Raw genomic sequence first — 16,339 nt, 5'->3', positions numbered from 1 at the left:
TTTCCCCTCCTTCCTAGCCGTCCAATTCAAATAGGCAGCTGAGATCACTTCACTCAAGATATCACATTTCGAGGGTTTCGGGCTCAACTGATAGCTTTTCAGTAAAGGGAAAAGTTTATATACGGTTGCATCCTTTCGTCAATAGCTAAGGATGTAGGCCGTCTAATATTTTGGATGGTTCAGATTTTGCATTTCAACGTCATATGCCAATACTTTCAATTGGAAGCAACCGATCATTCTTCCGGTTGTGCATCTCGCTCTCTTCACTATACGCCTCTTTCTCTCTCCACCCTACACCACTCTCTCATCAAAACGATGATGGTTTTGCATTGTATGATTTTCTCGTATGGGTCTTGATCATTGATATAAACTAAAAAAAGTGAAAAAGTTTTCAAATGAAAGCTCTTTAGTAGTTTTTAAAGGCGCTTTTTAGTGGTGTCAATGGTGGTTTCTTAAGCTCCTTTTCTCTTGCACCATGTCTTAAGAAAACCACTTTACCTTTTCTGCTCTCTTTGCAAAGTCCATGGTGGTTTCGCATAAGCCCCATTTGTATACAAATAAATAAATAAACAATTTTTTTATGATTTCTAGTTTGGGCTCCGGTTTCCAACCGAGAATACCCAATGAGGGCTTCAATAGCACTCAAGGCGTTCCCCTATGACTTCACCTCCATGCCATTGGTGAGAACAAACCAAATCCACCCACCAAGACCAACTGACTTTTTCACAACACCTTGAATACCCACAACACAGATTTGGTGTGAGTATTACCAGTGACCACACTTTGGTGTGTCTCGAAAGAACAGAGAGCTCCTCTTCTTCACTGGATTTTTCTTTCTCAAATTCGCATGCCTCACCATTAGAGGCCCTCTCCACCCCTTCTTCAAGCATCGTAGAATGCATTGCAAAAATCACTTAAATTCAACAAAATTACAGATAAAATTAAGCAACAATGGCGGAAAGAGTGCAGCAGAATTTGAGCATTCCGCACCTCACTTCCCCCTCTCTCACCAAACACTTTCTCTCTACACCTTTTCCCTGTTACTTCCTAATCTAAAACAAAGATGGATGCAGATATGAGAGAAAATGCATATCATACCTTTTCTCTCTTTATTGAAACCCAGTTGCGCCTCTTTCTTTCTCTAGTTAAGGGAAGAAAACTAGAGCACCGGTGAGCGTCGGTATTCCCCTTGGTTTTAGTGCACAATCTCAGTCATTGAAATGTTTGAATGGTGGAAATTGTTTCAACCTTACCTCTACATGTACAAATGCATCCGTATGCCAACTGCACCCTTCAATAAATAGGGACGGAAAGAGAGAGAGCATGGGAAAAAGAAAAAAGGGCTCGTTTGAAATAGATCATAGAGAGAGAGAGAACAGGAGGAAGAGGGGAAGAGAAGAAAAGTGCAAGAGAGAACGGGAGAAAAAGGAAGAAAAAGCTAAAACCTTCATTATGAGCCTATTTTATTTTGCACTTCTGCTATCTTTCTTTCACTCCTCTTGGGTTTGCCTGCATTACTATCACCAGGTATGTATATCATGAAATCAATTTTTTTTCTGCTTTTTTATTTTATTGCCCGTGGCATAGATGAAATGGGGGACATCTGAGTTTTGAGGTCTTCATGTTCTTGTCGTTTTTTATGCGTTTTCACTTTAAGGGTTTTCATTGTTATTAATATTATTTTTTTGACAAACTGGAGTTTTCATTATTGCTTTAGGTTTTTTAGAATAAAGATAAACTTTCGTGATTGTTAGAGTGAGACGGAGGGAGATAGTATATAAGGTTTTTCACTCTATCCCTCTTTGTTTTGGATGATAGACAAAGATTGGGGATCTGATCAATCAATGAAAATTAATATAATTGTTGATTTGGTTATGCTAAATGTACTTGTTGCATTTATTTTTTTTCATTGTGTTAATCTTGTATCCCATTTTTCTTTCTTTTTTTTTAAAGTTTATGTGAAACCATGTTGTTTATTTTCATAAATTTGATTTAAATGTTATATGTGGTTGTTAAAGTAATAGAATTTTAGATTGTGGATAGAAGAATCATCCAAATTGGGCATTATTTGTTCAGTTAACTGAGCTAATGGAGATGTGGTAAATTATAGGCAATAAATTTTCATCTCTTCAAAGATAAGCAAGATGAAGTGTTTGGTTTGCCAAAATATTGGGCATGATAGGCATACTTGTCCAACTTGAGCAATTCAAAGGTAAATTAGAACTAATGTTTACAATTGCTCATCTCAAATGTTATATTTTAATATTGTCGTGAGTTTAAAATAATGCGTCAACGAATCACTATTTTGCAACTTATACAGGTCTGACATGGAAATACGCATAATGGCGCCTGAAGCTAAGTGAAACACTCTTTAGACTTCACTATATATAAGATTCTCTATGTTGAATGTATATCGATAATACATTTGCACTTTTTTGAAGTTATATGAATAATACATTAGCACTAATTGATTATTATCTATTAAATGTACTAGAGTGTAATGGCATTTGTTTTATGTTAAATGCTTAGTTCTTTCCATTTTCAATTCGTTACCGAGCTAATGAGTTTTCTAAATGTTTTATGACTATATCAGTTTGGATAACATCGCAAGAAGTCAAAGCAGTGGCTATATCTTTAAGAACGCGACTGGAGTTGGCTGGTGTTAAAAGCCCAATGCTTCCCTCAAGCTCCTCATCTCAAAAAAAAATTTCAAGCCCAATGCTGGTGGAGCAGTCCTTGTCTTATGAATGGAGCTTCGACGTGGAATTTTATATGGTTTTCATATGTTGCAAATTCATGTTGCAAGTGGAATTTTGTATAGTTTTCCTCCAAGGAAAATCAATAGTATACCCATTGGATTTTAGCTTACTATGAAAGTGTAATGTTGTGCCCATTGTAATATTATGAAAGTGTAATTCATCTCTCGCTCTATCTCGAGACTTTGCTCTCTCTCTCTCTCTCTCTCTCTCTCTCTCTCTTTGTATGTGTCTCTCTCTCCCCAACGAACTATGTCTATGGTTTGTGCTTTCAATGGTACTCCCTAGCAGTGTCACTCTGTATACACAATTACTTCTGGTGCTCAACAGGCCGGTCCGGCATATTTTGTGCTCAATTCGGCACAAAAACATTATGTTATCCTAATGCCTGACATTTTGTGACAGGTTGGGCACGAAAAGCTTATGCTATCATGAGGTCCAGTCCAACACATTTTGTGGTTGGTGTGGCGCAAAACTTTTGTTATCCTGAGGCCTGGTCAGCCACAAAAAGTTTATGTTATCATGAGGCCCAATTTGGCATATTTTGTGGCTAGTCCAGTACAAAACGCTTATGGTAGACTCAGTGGGCTTGGCTAGGTGGGTTAGGTAGGATTGGCCAGACTAGGTTAAGTTGGACATGATTTAGGTTGGGTAAGCTAGGCTAGGTTAGACGACGTTGGGCAAGGTTGGTCTAGACTAGCTTAGGCTAGACTAGGTTAGGTTGGGCTAGGTTGGTCTAGACTAGGTTAGGCTAGGCTAGTCTACGTTGGGCTAGGTTGGTCTAGACTAGGTTAGGCAAGGCTAGGTTAGGTTGGGCTATGCTAGGCTAGGTTGGACTAGGGTAGGCTAGGTTGGACTAGGGTAGGCTAGGTTGGACTAGGGTAGACTAGGTGGTATTGGAGTACTAGGCTAGACTAGATAGGCTAGGTAGGCTAAGTAGGCTAGGCATGCTAGGTTAGGTGGGCTAGATAGGCTAGGCTAAGCTAAGTAGGCTAGGCGTGCTACGTAAATAAGCTAGGTAGGCTAGGATGAGATGACCACTCAAAAAATCTGTAGGCCCTCCGGTGTGACCTTCCCTAAGAGGAAATACCGGCTATGGAGGCAAAAGGTACTAATCACATTGCTTAACCATAGGCGCAAGCCTCTTTAGAGAGTGGTTTAGGTAAGGGAGTGTAGATAGGTATGGAGTACAGATGGGTAGGGAGTACATATCGATATGGAGTATGAATGGGTATGGGTATGGGTATGGTCTAGCTAAGGAGTATGGATGCGTGTGGAGTATGGATGGGTATTGGGTATAGTCTAGGATGGGACTATGGTCTAGCTAGGGAGTATGGTAATGGAGTAGTAGTCTCACTTTTGCACAAAGTTTCTCTCTCATCCCTTAGGGCAAAGGATTTTCAACAGGGCATAATGCAAAAAACACACACTCTCTCTCATATGTTTAAGCAATTTTTATTGATTTTTCAACTCATTTACAACCGATTACATATTACAAAATATGGGGTGTATAGAAAGATAACCCCTGAAACATGGGTGTACACTCAAAACTCATAGATATTGATGAAAAATAGAAATAAGAAAAATAAAATGTAATCGCATTCAAATGACAAAAAAAAAGTCATTAAAAAATGTACAAATGACACCTAGGACCACAAAAAGTAGCCTCTTCCCATTCATGTGGCTTGGGGCCTTCTTTTCAGGTTTTCTAACAACGTTTTCTACGATCTATTATCTTGAAAATGTAGATTGTGCTGAGGTGATTATTTTGATATAAGATTTGCCTAGTATCCTAGAGTTTAGAGAGTGTTCTTGCAATTTTTTACTTTTTCGGTCACCATGCAAACTTTTACTTTCTTTGTTGCTCGATCTTATCAAAAGTGTTGCTTTTATTGTCTTGTTTTTGTCAACAAATCGAAGGGGATGCCGTCATAGTTGTTTTGCATCAAGATCCATGTGAATGGCCTCAGATTCATCATTTTGGGTTTTCGGGAAGTCGTCGAAAAATCACTTTTCCGATGTCTCAAAACTTGTGCCCACTTGCGAGCCATGGAAGGGTGTTTTCTCGGACCTCATTCTTGAGGTATCTTACCTCAAATTGTAGCTCGTCGAGCAACGATCAAAATGCCTCTGTTTTTTTATCGATCTAACCTCAGAGTTTCAATTTACGATTGTTGGAGAGAGGGTATTGTCACGCATATAGATTTCTGCATAATGCATTTTTGTGCGACATTCTCTCTAAGATTTCTCTCACTCCAGTTGCCAACTTTGTTCATGACGTATGTCAAAAGTTTGTGCTCGTCGAGGAGCATAACATAGCTGAATTTGGGCTCGATTCTCCTTACATATATTAAGATATAAGTGTTGCAAGGTTGTCCTGTTTTGGGAAGAGGTATCTGTTTTTTTTACTGTTTTAGGAAACTGGATTTGCTTGCCCATCTGTGAATAATAAATGGCCTACCCATTTGAGGAAAGTACGACCTAGATAGGTCTGTTTGATATGAAACTTACTAGTCAGTTTTGGCCTATTGAAGCCATCTGCGGTGGTCTAAATCTGATATCACCTTCAGAGAGTTCTAGCTATGGTGTATATTATACTCGCATAAAGCGCATTACTCCAAACCGCGTCTTCTTCCTATCCCTTCGGGTCTTCATCTGATCAGAGCGAAATTTGGGAAAGGACTTTGAGATGTCAAAGGTCACTCTCATACACATTTTGAGGCTAAGATGGTACCCTTGAAATGGCTCTTCAAAATTGGCATTATTCTGCACGGACTTTCATAGGCCCTAGGCAGATCTGGAGCCTATGGGCTATGGTTGCAGCTGCATCCTCTTTTATTAGCATGGGCGAAAGGCACGTCAAAAATTCATGCAAACAAAGCAATTCTATTGACGAAAGCTTTAGCAATGATATTGTATAAGCTTCCTAACAAATCAATGGGCCTCATATCATGAAGAGGTTCAATGGTGGATTTTTTGGGAATTAAAGCAATAAAAATGGAATTCACAGCTTTACTAATTTTTCCCCTAGCATGGAATTCCTGGAACATGAGAAGAAGGTCATCCTTTAAAGTATCCCAAAATTATGGTAAAATTGCATAGTGAAATTACTGCGGCCATGACCTTTCCCTGTTGGAAGGCCAAATAATTGCTTCCTTGACGTTCAAGTCAAAAGTTATTTGTAAGAGATGAGCTTGTTCCACTATTAGTCTCTTAAAGGTGATATTACTAATAGAGTAGGATGGTCTCTTCCCTATTGTAAAAGCTCTCTTAAAGTGCAAGACAGTGGATGCTTCTACCTCTTTTGAATTACTAGAGTCTACATTAGTGATGATGAGGCCCTCTAAGGAATTAGATCATCTTCTGACATTGAAGACATTATTAAAAAAAATTATTTCAATTTCCCTCTTTAAGCCAATGTACTCTAGATCTTTGTTAACAGAAGGCCTCTTCATGTAAAAGATTATCTTGTAAAGACGTTGGCATTTTCTCTCACTTCTCTCTCAGTACAATCAAGTGGTGTATGAACATACTGAAATGGAAAATGGCAATTTTTTTAATTCAATATAAAAAGTTATGCAACTTTTTTGAAAAAAATATTACGCAAGCATCACGTGAGATGGTTCCCTCATGCTGCCACGGTACTTTCGTCATTTCGTAATGGGATTGTATACTATGAGACTATTTACATTTAGTACAAGGAGGTCTTATTCTTAGTTAACCTATACCCGATGGGTAGTATGGATTAGGGGAACCGTACTCGTACCTGTACCTGACACTAGCCCAATGAGGGGGTTTAGAAATAATTAAATGCTTTATAGATCTCAACCCACCTATTTCTTTCTGTTCCCATCGATGTGGGACTAATCTTCCTATTCATAGAAGATGATACACACACATAGGTTTAGCGTTAGAGAGAAAAAAACTCACGATGCACCAAAGTAATTGGCTGGTGTCAGGCTTGCACTAATGTTAAAACTCACACCTTAATAAAGAGGCAAGATGCTCTTATTTCTTTAATGTTCTCTCTCTTAATGGGCTGATGCCGGTTGGCACACAAGACACACCAACTCATATGTCTCTCACGTTAAGATTTCCCTCTCTTATTGGCATAGGATTAATCCCACATCAAAGAGGTGTGTGGAATCCCTGGGATATAAGCTCTATAAAAGGGTGGGGGAATTTAAAGTTGCTATAAAAAATTAATTCATGCAAAAGAATAAAACTAAGGTTAAATTATATATAATAAATACAGATCCAGGTACTAGTCGGGTCGAATATATTCATACCCATACTCGTACCCAGTATTGTTCATGTGTTATTCATTGGACCGGGACCCGGACCCTACCCAAGAGTCTATTACTTGGACCCATACTCAGGACTGTGTCAGGCATACCAGCCCGATCTTGGATCAGGTTTGGGTCTATTGCCACCCCTATATACAGGAAATATACAAAGATAAAATTTGTACACATCTCATAGAATATCAAATAATATATTTGAAAGAATATATATCTTTTAGCACATAAAACAACTAACAAACAAAACTAAATTTCTTCCAAATGATTGACCTAATAAAACAAACAAATGAAACCTACCTTGACAATTTGTTCATCAAATGATCCAAGTGAAATCTATAGAGCATTATAGTCATTGTCATTGAAGTTCAAGTGCTAAACAACAAAACTCATTCTTACATCAACCTATTATCTTAATGGAATTTCTGCTTACGTGATTTGCATAGAAAATCCTATATTGAGCAATCAAACTATTCGAAATTGATACTTTAGAGTTCCTGGTTGGTTTGGATAGTTGTCACGGAAAAGGACTTTGTGAAACTGGATTAGGTTTTGTATATATTTTGAGCTCAGAGACATGGATAAAAAGATTCTTTAATTTATTCAATCATTGAACTATTATTCCATGTTCCAATGAGATTAAGAAGTTGAAAATGATAAACAAAAATCTAAAACAATACATGAATGGTTGAATCTCTTTGGAATCTTCTTTGCAAGTATTGTTGATCTCCTACTATTCTCTGCTAATGATAGGGTTGATGTGATGAGTTCATTTGATGATAGCGAAGACCTGGTGTCTTCTTGATCACCCTATACGCTGGTTTGAAGGTACTTTTAAGTTTTCCCTTTGTAATTCATGTCAAGGGTTATTGGACCCTTCGCTACCTCATGCTTGATCTTCCCAACCAAGATAGACTCTCTCTCTCTCTCTTTCCATGACGTTCATTATGCCTAGGGTTTCATCTTATATCCAAGCCCATCAATTGTGCCTCTTGGTCATCCCAACCAAGTCGGACTCTCTGTCTCTCCAATCAATTGTGCCCCTTGGTCATCCCAAGTCAAACTCTCTCTCTCTATTTCATTCATTATGGTTCGTTTTGTCTTCTTTGGATGTAGATTAATTATATCCCTTCTCTCTCTCTCTATTTCATTCATCATGACTAAGTTTTATCTTCATTAGTTTTATCTTCATTCTATGCAGATTAATTATATCCCTTCTCTCTCTCTCTCTCTCTCTCTCTCTCTCTCTCTCTCTCTCTTTCATATTAAATTTACGTCTCGTCTTCCTCACCAGCCCATTTATTATGTATAGAGCACAGTAAAATATGATATCTTCCTTGTAATATCATTTACGAAGCTTAACACTAAATCTCAAATTACATTCTTCCTAACCTCTGCCAAAAGATGTGTACTGATTTCTTGTGGGCTACATGACATCCAAACCTTGTGGTAATAGGTTTTAAGAAAGAATTTTACAACCAAAATTAAATTTATAATTTTGAGAACTAGTTTTACTTTAAGTTGGAATTAAACTTTTGATTTATACAACAAATTTTAATGTGTCTCACCTTTTGAGAAAATTGTTTTATATACAAAACTATAATAAAAAAATTTCTTTTTAATTTTCGTGAGTAAATTAATTTTTGTGTGGTATAAAAAATTAATACAATATTTATTTGGTTTTCAACTGAAAAAATGCTAAAACTTTAAAAATTATTATTAGTTTTTGAAATGGGTGAGACATATGGCACAATTTCCTCCAATAATATTTAATGTCAAGGGTATAGGTTCATTTAATGTCACAGACTTTTACGTGCAATGATATTATTCAAAATTTCTAATAAGTAAGATTAGGCAGTACGTTTTATTAAAGTATATAAGTTCTCATCTCAACCTAGTATCATGCAGAACCAGAAGCTGAAGCTACAGAGATATTTCTTGATTACCACGTGGCTACGAAGCTGTTGGTGTTTTATATATAATATAAATTGAGATCGTGTATACATTCACTTTAGTATATTAAGAAATAGATAGCTAATAGTAGTAAGATATGGTACATATCTAAATGACACATATCTATCTAAATGTAAAGTATACAATAAATATATAAAGATAAAATTTGTACATATCTCAAAGAATCTCAAAAATTATATTTGAAATAACATACATCTTTTAGCACATGAAACAACTAACAAACAAAATTAAATTGCTTCCAAATGATTGACCTAATAAAACAAACAAATGAAATCTACATTGACATTCATTCAACAAATGATCCAAGTGATTTATAGAGCATTATAGCCACTGCCATTGCCATTGGAAATTGAAGTGTTAAAAAACAAAACTCATTCTTACATTAGCCTATTGTCTTAATGGAATTTCTACTTTTGTGAAATGTCTAGAAAATCCTATATTGAGTAATCAAACTACTTGAAATTAGCACTTTGGAGTTCCATGTTTGTTTTGATCGCAGTCATGGAAAAAATACTTCTTAGAACTGGATTAGGTTTTGGATATATTTTGAGCTCAGATACATGGAGAATAACATTCTCTAATTTTTTCAATTATTTAACTATTATTTCATGTTCTAATAAGATTAGGAAGCTGAAAATGATAAACTAAAAAAATCTAAAAATACCTAAATGGTTGAATCTCTTTGTAATCTTCTTTGCAAGTCTACTTGATCCCCTACTACTCTCTCTGCCAATGATAGGGGCTGACGAGGTGAATTCTTTTGATGATAGAGTTAGCCTGGTATCTTATTGATCTCTCTACAATATGGTTTACATGTGCTTTAAAGTTTACCCTTTGCAATTCATGTGAAGTGTTATTGGACCCTTCGCTACTTCATGTTTGGCCTTTCCAACCAAGATGGATTCTCTCTCTCTCTCTCTCTCTCTCTCTCTCTCCTATCGTTTACTGTGCCTAGGGTTTCCTCTTCTTTTCCAACCCATTAATTGTATCCCTTAGTCATCCCAAGCAAGTTGGACTCTCTCTCTCTCGCTCCCATCAATTGTACCCCTTGGTCATCTCAAGTCTGGCTCTCTCTCTCTCTCTCTCTCTCTCTCTCCATTTCGTTCACTGTGACTAGGGTTTGTCTTTCTTCCATGTAGATTAATTGTGTCCATTCTCTCTCTCTCTCGCATATTATGTATATATCTCGTCTTTCTCACTAGTCCATTTATTATGCAAAGAGCATACTAAAATGCTAGATCTTCCATATAATCTCATTTACCAAGCTTAACACTAAATCTCAAATTCCGTTCTTCTTAATCTCTGTCCAAAACTATGTACGAATTTTTTGTAGGTTACAAGGCATCCAAACCATATGGTTATATTTTTTAAGAAATAAATTTTATGACCAAAATTAAATTTATAATTTTGAGAACTATTTTTTCTTTAAGCTCGAGTTATACTTTTTATTTATACAACAAATTTTGATGTATTTCACCTTTTGAGCGAACAGTTTTACACACAAAACTAAAATTCCTTTTCAATTTTTCGTAAGTAAAATTTGTTTTTGTGTGGTGTAAAACTTTTTTAATTAATACTTAAAAAATTATTTGATTTTGAACTAAAAAAATGCTAAAGCTTTAAAAATCATTATTAGTTTTTAAAATGGGTAAGACATGTGGCATAATTTCATCCTATAACATTTAATGTCATGGGTATAGATTCATTTAATGTCTTAAAATTTTGCGTCGCAATGATATTATTCATATTTTGTAATAGGTAAGATTAGACAGTACACATTGATTAAAGTATATAACTTCGTATCCCAACTTATTATCATGTAATTTATCCTATGGTCGAACCAGAAGCTGAAGTTGTGAAGATATTCTTGATTGTCACTTGGCTACGAAGCTGCTATTGTTTTATATATAATATGAATTGAGATCGCGTGTACATTTAATTTAGTATATTAAGAAATATGTAGTTAATAATTATAAGATATAGTGTTATTTTAAAAAAGAGTGGGTGCAATACACAATAATACCTATCTAAATGGTACATACCTATCCAAATGAATAGTATACAAGAAATGTGCAAACATAAAATTTATACATATCTCGAAGAATCTCAAAGAATATATATCTTTTAGCACATGAAACAACTAACAAACAAAATTAAATTGCTTCTAAATGATTGACCTAATAAAACAAACAAATGAAATCTAACTTGACAATTCGTTCATCAAATGATCCAACATGGAAGTTCAAGTGCTAAATAACAAAACTTAATCTTACATCAACCTATTGTCTTAATGTAATTTCTGTTTTTGTGAAATGCATATAAATTCCTACATTGAGCAATCAAACTATTTGAAATTAGCACTTTGGAGTTCCTGATCTGTTTGGATAGCAGTCATGAAAAAAGACTTTGTAGAATTGGATTAGGTTTTGGATATAATTTGAGCTCATATACATGACGAAGAAGATTCCTTAATTTATTCAAACATTGAACTATTCTTCATTATTCCAATATGATTAGGAAGCTGAAAATGATAAACAAAAAAAATAAAAAATGCCTAAATGATTGAATCTCTTTGTAATCTTCTTTGCAAGTCTTGATCTCCTACTGCTCCATCTACTAATGATAGAGTAGGTGTGGTGAATTTTTTTAGTGATAGGGTTGGCCTGGTGTCTTCTTGAACTCTCTACAGGCTGATTTGAAGGTGCTTTAAATTTTTCCTTTGAAATTTATGTAATGTGTTACTAGACCCTTCGCTACCTCACGCTATCCAAGATGGACTCTCTCTCTCTCTCTCTTTCTCTCTCTCTCTCCATGTCATTCATTGTGCCTATAGTTTCATCTTCTTTCCAAGCCCATCAATTGTGCCCTTAGTTATCCCAACCAAATCGGACTCTTTATCTCTCCCATCAATTGAGCCCATTGATCATCCCAAGTCGGACTCTCTTTCTCTTGCTATTTCGTTCATTATGGCTATGTTTTGTTTTCTTTCCATGTTGATTAATTGTGTCCCTTCTCTCTCTCTCTCATATTATCTGTATGTCTCATCTTCCTCACCAGTCTATTTATTATGCATAGAGAAGGCTAAAACACTATAACTTCCATACAATCTCATTTACCAGGCTTAAACCCAAATCTCAAATTCCATTTTTCTTAACCGCTGTCCAAAGCTGTGTACGGATTTCTTGTGGGTCCATGGCATCCAAATCATGTGGTGATATTTTTTAAAAAATAATTTTTATGATCAAAATTAAATTTATAAATTTGAACACTATTTTTGCTTTAAGCTAAAATTATACTTTTATTTGTACAACATATTTTAATGTGTCTCACCTTTTGAGCAAATAGTTATATATACAAAACTATAATAAAAAAAATTCTTTTTAATTTTCATCAGTAAAATTTATTTTTGTATGGTATAAAACTTTTTTAATTAATACTAAAAGTTTATTTGGTTTTCAACTAAAAAACTGCTAAACCTTTAAAAGTCATTATTAGTTTTTTAAATGGGTGAGACATGTGGCCCAACTTAGTGTCATCCAATTTATCCTATTGCCAAACTAGAAGTTAAAGTTGTGGATATATTTCTTGATTGCTACATGGCTATAAAGCTGTTGGTGATAATATGAATTGAGATGTACATTCAATTTAGTATATTAAGAAATAGGTAGCTAGTAGTAGTTAGATATGGTGTTATTTTGAGAAAAAGTGAGTGTAATACTGATGCAAATAATATTAAGGTTATTTTAATTGTATTTTATTTTTTAGTTTATCTCTTCAGGAATAGGAGAGATGCGTAGGGATATTTGTGGGCATTGAGTTTGTGTGTGAGTTGATATATATGGATTTAGGTTAATTAGTTATTGATTGATTTGGATTAGTTAATTTGAAATATAATTAGATAAGGTTAAATTAGGGGAGCTAGTTTAGGAATAAAAATAAGATAAGATTAAGTATAGAGAGAGTTTATCCACATCAACAATAATCAAAATTGGGGAGAATTTTGGGCAAAAAGTGGGATAGAAATGAGCCTAATTTTTCGCACATGATTTGAAGAGAGAAAAAATAGGGAAGAAAAGATAAAATAGGAAAAGTGTCAAGAGAGTTTTTTTTGTTAATGTTTATCTTAATTTTTATTCTATTTTAAGGGAGGTTTCCCTTCATTGTAAGAGAGCTAGATGAGTTAATAAAATTTGGCCTCGTGAAGAGATTATTGTGGGTAGATTCCTTCTCTCACTTTGAGAGAGGGTATATTCGCTCAATCTTGGGATGAATTCCCTTGCAAACCTTGAAAGAGGGTACTTTTTCTCAACTTTATATTTTTATTTTTTTTTTGTTTTATTTTCTCTTTTTACATCAAATACACAATGGTACCTATCTAAATGACACATACCTATCTAAATGAAAAGTATACAGGAAATCTACAAAGATAAAATTTTTACATATCTCAAAAAATATATTCGAAATAATACATATCTTTTAGCACATGAAACAACTAACAAACAAAATTAAATTACTTCCAAATGATTGAGTTAATAAAACAAAGAAACAAAATCTACCACGACAATTTATTCATCAAATGATCCAAGTGTACTATATAGAGCATTACAGCCATTGTCATTGAAAGTTCAAAGCGCTAAATAACAAAAGTCATTCTTACATCAGCCAATTGTTTTAATTTAATTTCTGTTTTTGTGAAATGCATAGAAAATCCTACATTGAGCAATCAAACTATTCGAAATTAGCCCTTTTGAGTTCGTGGTCTGTTTGGATAGCAGTCATGGAAAATGACTTTGTGGAACTGGATTACGTTTTGGATATAATTTGAGGTCAAATACATGGAGAAGAAAATTTCTTAATTCTGTAATCATTGAATTATTCTTTTATGTTTTGGTAAGATTATCTAATTGTGGAATTGGATTAGGTTTTGGATATATTTTGAGCTCAGATACATTGAGAAGAAGATTTCCTAATTCTTCAATAATTGAACTATTCTTCCATGTTCTAGTAAGACCCCATAATCGTGGAACTGGATTAGGTTTTGTCTTCCTTTTATGTCGATTAATTATGTCCCTTATCTCTCTTTCACATACAAATATTATGTATACGTCTTATATTCCTCACCACTCCATTTATTATGCATAGAGCAAGCAAAAGCGCTATATCTTCCTTAAAATTTCATTTACAAAGCTTTACACCAAATCTCAAATGGAGTCCATTTTTCCTAATCATTGTCCAAAGCTGTGTACCGATTTCTTGTAGGTTACATGGCATCCAAACCATGTGGTGATATATATTTTATAACCAAAATAAAATTTATAATTTTGAGAACTATTTTTGTTTTAAGCTGGAATTAGAGTTTTTATTTATACAACAAATTTTAATGTGTCTCACCTTTTGAGAAAATAGCTTTATATACAAAATTATATATATATATATTTTTTAAGTTTGTGAGTAAAATTTATTTTTGTTTGGTATAAAACCATTTTAATCAATACTTAAAAATTATTTGGTTTTCAATTAAAAAAATGCTAAAACTTTAAAAATCATTATTAGTTTTTGAAATGGGTGAGAAATGTGACACAATTTCCTCCTACAACATCTATTGTCATGGATATGGATTCATTTAATGTCATACATGTTTGCGTACAATGATATTATTCATACTTTGTAAGACTAGGCAGTACGTGTTTATTAAAATATATAACTTCTCACCCCCAACCTAGTATCATGCAGCTTGTTTTATTACCAAACCAAAAGTTGAAGCTGCGAAGATATTTCTTGATTGCCACGTAGCTACAAAGCTATTAGTGTTTTCTTGTGCAATTGAATCCTTGGAGTGGATAACTAATTTTTATCATTATTTGAGAAAGGCTGTATGCGACTTGTGAAAAGTTTCTATATTTCCATAGACTCCCTATCCAGCAGTCTAATTTAGATCTAGTGAGCGACTAGCCATTTGATCTATATATCTGACGCCTCAGAGCATTTAATTTTTTGTTTTTTTACAAATTATATGAATGTGAAATTTAGTACGTACCACAATCTCAATGGGGCGCACCTAAAAAGACATTAGTAGGAGAATATTTTTGGTAACATACAATAACCAAAGGAAAAGTTATATAACCTTATAATATAGAACTACGGATGCACCTAAAAAATCCATAGGAAAAGGTAGTTTTAATGTTGAAAAACCCTTTGATTAATCATTTCGACTTCAAGATGTATGACTATGAAAAATAAATAGATTTTAAGCCTCATAAATAGTGCATTTTACAACATATTATCTACATCGTCGATTTTCAAGATTTTCATATGTTTATAGATCTACTTGATTTTAACCATTTTTGAAATTTAAAATTTTTATAATTAGTTATAAAAATGAAATTTGAGATAATCCTAAGAACATTTTACATCAAAATTATATATCATGATAAAATTTGAAGGTGCACCTTACTTCTACAGCTACGGACACATTCGTATTCCAACTACACCCATAACCAAAAGGAAAAAGTTTATATAAGGATGCCACCTTATAATGTTGTAGAACTACGGATGCCCCTAAAAAATCCATCGGAAAAGTTAGTTTTAATGTTAAAAAACCCTTTGATTGATCATCTCGACATTATGATGTATGATCATGAACAATAAAAAGATTTTAAGCCTCATAAATAGTGCATTTTACAACATAATATCTACACCGTCTATTTTCAAGATTTTCATATGTTTATAAATCTATTTAATTTTAACCATTTTTGAAATTTAAAATTTTATAATTAGATATAAAAATGAATTTTGAGATAATCTTAAGAACATTTTACATCAAAATTATATACCATGATAAATTTTGAATGTGCTCTTTACCTCTAGAGCTATAGATGCATCCGTATTCCAACTACACCCATAACCAAAAGGAAAAAGTTTATGTAAGGATGCTACCTTATAATGTAGAACTACAAATGTCCCTCAAAAATCCATTGGAAAAAGTAGTTTTAATGTTGAAAAACCCTTTGATTGATCATCTCGACATCGATATGTATGACCATGAAAAATAAAAAGATTTTAAGTCTTAGAAATAATACCTTTTACAATATATTATCTACATCGTCCATTTTCAAGATTTTCATATGTTTATAGATCTACTTGATTTTAAACATTTTTGAAATTAAAAATTTTATAATTAAATATAAAAATAAATTTTAAGATAATCCTAAAATATTTTATACCAAAATTATATACCGTGATATCATTTGAAGGTGCACTCTACTTCTACACCTATGGATGCATCCGTATGCACGCAGGAACCCAACCAAA

This window comes from Amborella trichopoda, chromosome 3 (genome assembly GCF_054954075.1).
Source record: "Amborella trichopoda isolate Santa Cruz 75 chromosome 3, AtrichopodaSantaCruz75HAP2 v2.0, whole genome shotgun sequence".
Taxonomy (NCBI): Eukaryota; Viridiplantae; Streptophyta; class Magnoliopsida; order Amborellales; family Amborellaceae; genus Amborella; species Amborella trichopoda.
This window is presented reverse-complemented; position numbering follows the sequence as displayed.